Source organism: Athene cunicularia (genome assembly GCF_003259725.1).
Source record: "Athene cunicularia isolate RWA chromosome 18 unlocalized genomic scaffold, athCun1 chr18_part1, whole genome shotgun sequence".
Classification (NCBI taxonomy): Eukaryota; Metazoa; Chordata; class Aves; order Strigiformes; family Strigidae; genus Athene; species Athene cunicularia.
In genome coordinates this window covers 12,409,423-12,414,049 of record NW_020799123.1, presented here as the reverse complement: position 1 = coordinate 12,414,049, position 4,627 = coordinate 12,409,423, and the positions used below count along the sequence as shown (strand labels likewise).

At 62.4% G+C, this 4,627-nt stretch overlaps 1 long non-coding RNA gene across 1 annotated transcript; it reads right to left on the bottom strand.

Annotated features, from left to right (window-relative positions):
- Positions 1-873: 873 nt before the first annotated feature.
- LOC113486883 lies at positions 874-4,626 on the bottom strand. Its single transcript, XR_003399675.1, has 2 exons — positions 4,557-4,626; positions 874-2,786 (listed from the first exon to the last, which is right to left on the bottom strand). It is a non-coding gene; the product is annotated as an uncharacterized LOC113486883 (long non-coding RNA).
- Between the last annotated feature and the right edge of the window lies 1 nt (position 4,627).

Here is a 4,627-nt window from a genome sequence, read left to right as displayed (position 1 = left end):
GTGTCACGTGATGGCCGCCGCTCGCCGCCATGTTGGGAGGGGAAAACGTGGCTAAGGAAGGGGGGGGGTGTGTGTGCAATTAGCACAGGGTACTGGGGGTGCAATTAGCACGGGGTGCAATTAGCAGCGGCTCTGCTGCCAGCTCCAGCCCCACGCCCCGACTGCGGGGGGTGCAAACCCGCCTGGGCCCCATCTCGGAGCGAGGGGACTGGGCCGTACCCTGGGCCCTCCAGCCCCAGGGCAGGGCCGCCCTCCCCGCTCGCCCCCGGGCCAGGCGGGAAAGCTTCGCCATTCCTGCAGCAGCAGGCCGGGCTCCTGGGCCGTTGCTGCAGAGACCTGGGCCCTGTGGGCTCCGGTGCCTTGCCCCGTGCCCGCCGGCAGCCCGGGGGCTGGCACTGCTCCCCACACCCCCCATTCGCTCCGTGTCACCCAAACCCCACGTTCCGGCTCGCTCTGTGCTGGGAAAGAAGCACGAGAAGCAGCTCCCGCCACCCTTCCCGAGGCGCAGCGCACCCAGGGGCCCTGTGGTCACCTTCAGCCCCAGCAGCGGCCGTCCCTGCCTTGGCACTGAGGACACGCGTCCACGCACGCTAAACCCCCAAATCCCGAGTCTCCCCCCTGCTCCTCGGCACTGACACACCTGAAACGGTTCCAGTCACACCCCACCGCCACCACTGCCGCAGCCAAACCCAGTCCAAGCTGCAGCCACGGGGTTTAATCCCACTTAAAAACCGCTTTGACTGCAAAGAAACGCTCACGGAGGGGCGTTTGCGCTGGCCATGGAGAGTCTGGGCAGAGCCGGCACATCGGGGAAGGGCAGAACAACCCGAGCAGCAGATGCAGGTCAGCCCCGAGAAACCCGCACCGAGGAGATAAGTTTAGTACAAGTGTTTATTGTCTTTTCCCCAGAGGGCACGGACTCCAGCTCCTAGAAGGAGTCCTAATGAGGTTAGTTCACATGCGTTTTAAAAACAGCTCTTCTACCAGTACCGTTACATCGAAACATTAAAAGCTGAAAAAAAAAATATAAAAAAAAATGCCCTGGAAGTTTCCAACAGCAATGCTAGTCACACGTAACAGGGACAGATGGCATTAAGAGACCAAAGGGTATGTACACGTTATCTTTAAAAGACACAGTGAGTCACTGCTATCAAGTAAGGACCCCCCCCCGGCTCGCCCGAGGGGGACAGCCTGGCCACCCTGGGGGTCAGCCCGGCTGCAGCACTGTTAGCCAAAGCAGGGAAGAAGGGATGGATAACCACCACCACCAGCAGCAGCACAGGAGGCGGCTGCTAATTGCAATCAGTCTGGGTAAAGCCTTTGCCCTCCCACGGCGCGGGTACAGCCTTCGCGCCGAGGAAGAGCCCCAGAGCAAAGCCAGCCCCGGGTGAGCCGCCGCCGCGGTGCCAAACGTGGTTACGAGAGCTGAACTCGCCCTGGGCGGGGGGACAGGGACCAGAAGGGGGAGTGGGCAGGAAAACACCCATCACCCTGTCTGCACCCTTTGGGCTGGGAGGTCTGGGTGGGATGGAGCAGGGGCTTTCCCTGCCCTTGGTGAGCGAGGTGCTGCCATGGGGAAGGGGCCTTTGCTTGCATCTTCCCGAGGTTCCTGGAGCAGCCACAAAGGGCCCAGTTCAGCTCCTGCTGGTTCCCCCTGGCCCCCCGGTCCTGAGGGCTGCTTAGCCCGAAGCCCTGGCAATGCTGGGCACGCCAGGCAGGGCTGCAGGACCACGTCCTCCCTCTCCCTGGGACCGTATCCTGCTCCAGGGAAGCCTGAGTGGTCCCTAACCCTCTCCCAGGGGATTCGCGGTGACCCCAGGGCTGTCCTGCAGATGAGGGGAGCCTGTCCCAGCCCACGCTGCCGGCCCAGCGACCCTGGGGAGCTGAATCGCCAAAAAAGAGCCAACGAACCAGCCAAAAACCAACATGCACTGCAGTAAAACCACGCCTGAACAGAGGCAGCGAGGCGAACCGCACCTCTGCCCTGCAGAGAACTCGTAAAACCCAGGAACAAAGCAAAGGAAAACCAGCAAGGCCAAAACATCCCTAATTCTACAGCCTCCAAACCCAGGGCCAGGGCAGCTCCAGCTGAACGGGGGGGGGACGACAGCGAGGAGGGGGGCACCGAGAGCCAGCTCTGCCCGTGCGGAGCAGGCAGGTGGCCAAGGGAAGCAGCCGGTGTCCCTGCTGGCAGGTGGCAAAGCCACCCGTAGGCACCGGGAAGGGGCTGGCATCACTAGTGGTTGGTACTGCATTGCTACGGGAGCGAAGAAGCCGCGGCCCCGGACCCCTCCGCGAGGGGCTGGTGCTGGGGGGCGGCCTGTGGTCCCAGGCTTTGCGCTCCAGGCAGAGGGAGCTGGAGGAGTCTCCCTTCCGTGGCATGAAACATCCCCGAGCTGGTGCAGACAGGGAGGGAAAGGAGAAGCCAATGTGGAGGCGTGAAGCGTCTCCGGTCTTCCCGGCACACCAGGAGCCCGGCGGCGGCACTGGGCGGTGTTGGGTCCCGGAGCCGCTCTCAGCCGTAAGGCAGGAAGACTTGAGACCGAGGAGAAGCTGCCGAGGGGGAGAGGAGGGGGGCACGGGGCTCATCCTCCGGCCGCTGCTGCCACTGGGCTTCCCGCCGCGTCTCCTCCAGGTGTCTTTGGTTTCCATTACAGAAACGCCGGCGGCATGTTCTCCTCCCGCGAGCTCTCGGGGTGAGCGCGTTAGGCCGGGAACTCGGTGTTGTGGTGCCTGACGTGCTCATCGGTGACGGACAGGTAAGTGGCTCGCATGCTCGGGGAGTACTGTGGGGAGAGAAGACAGGGGTCAGCGCACCCCCAAACCACGGCACATCCCACCGAGCCCCCGCCAGCCACGTCCGACCCAACCCCTCCACCACCACGTGTCGCTGAGCTGCCAGAGAAAGCTCAAGGATGGAGAGGGGAGATTCACAGAATCATCTCGGTTGGAAAAGCCCCTGCAGCTCCTCCAGCCCAACCATGACCCTCACCCTGACCCTTCCCAACTCCCCCAGACCCCTCAGCGCTGGCTCAGCCCGACTCTTCAACCCCCCCAGGGATCCCGGGGACTCCCCCCTGCCCTGGGCAGCCCATTCCAACGCCCAACAGCCCCTTCTGCACAGAAATCCTTCCTCAGAGCCAGCCTGACCCTGCCCTGGGCAGCTTGAGGCCATTCCCTCGGGGCCTGGCGCTGGGGCCTTGGCTCCAGAGACTCATCCCCCCTCTCTGCCCCCTCCTGGCAGGGAGTTGCAGAGGGCCAGGAGGTCTCCCCTCAGCCTCCTCTTCCCCAGACTGAACCCCCCCAGTTCCCCCAGCCGCTCCTTGTATGTGATTCCTTCCCTTTTGTGTCAACCCGCAATTAATCTGCCCGGCTGCCACAGGTAAGGGGGCCCGATCCTGGTCACAGCCTCTTCAAGGGCTGGAAGAGAAGAGACCACCCAGCCAAGATGCTTCAAGTGGCCTCAGGCTCTGCTCTGCGCCCTCCTGCACTGCCAGGTTCATCCTCCACCTTCCTGACTCCAGCCAGGCAGCAAATTCAGGCCCAAGCACCGAGTCTGGATGCATCCGATGCCAAGGGGCTCAACCACAGGCTTGAGCTCCCCGCCCTCCGCTGGCACGGGGAGCAGGACGGGGTTTAGCGGGAGAATCCGGGCTCAGGGGCAGCCGAGCTGGATTTGACCCCTGCTCTTCCCTGTCCACGCACAGACCGTACCCCAGGCTCACCGGGTGCCTGCGCTGGCAACCGCTGCGGGCTGAACCCCCCGGGGCTCCCTGGTTGGGGCTTGGGGCCCCCAACACACCGGGTAGGGGGCAGCGACGAGCCCAGGACAGAGGCAAAACCTCCAGCCCCCCAGTGCTGCAGAATTAAATTTCTCTAGCCGTTTTGCTGGAGGGAGGGACACCCCAGCCAAGCATTGAGGAAGATTATTGACTGTGAAAGTCCTTCCTCGGGGATCTGAATCCTGGTGAAATTAGACCATTCAGGGCAGGGAGAAGTGCTGAAATGAATCCCCCCCCCCCCCCCCTCTCGCTCATCCCCGCTCTGGGGTTCGCCAGCTGCCAGGTCTGTGCAGTCGGATTACAGCCCCCACGCGCCGGCGTGGCTCCGCGCTTTCACCTGATGGCAAAAAAATCCCTCCCTGGTTTAGGCCAGCACATGATGTCCCTGCCCCGGCAGCATGCCCGGAGCCACGTCCCCGACCCCACCACCGTGCCACCGTTGTGCCCACGGGGGGCAGCCGGGGGGGTATTACTACTTCAGAAAGAGGCATCGAAGCAGATTAAACGCTGTCAGAAAAGGAGGGGGAAAAACTGCACCGAGAAGGGGCGGGAGATGGGGACTATTTCCACTCCCAACACACGAGAACTGCAAATATTTCTCTTGTCCCTGGGATAAAATGCGTCCCCGTCCCTCCCGAGCCCTTCACGCTCTCCCCAGAATCAAACCAGCCCCATGGGAAAGGGGATGGGGGGAGGCACCAAGGAGAGGGAAGGAGGACAGGAACCCAGCTGCTGCCCCGGGATGAGGAGGGAGAAGGAAGCGGCTGAACTTACTCTTGATGGGCAACTTAGCTCCAAAATAATTGATGCAAAAAAAAAAAAAAAAAAAAAAAAAAAAAAAAAAA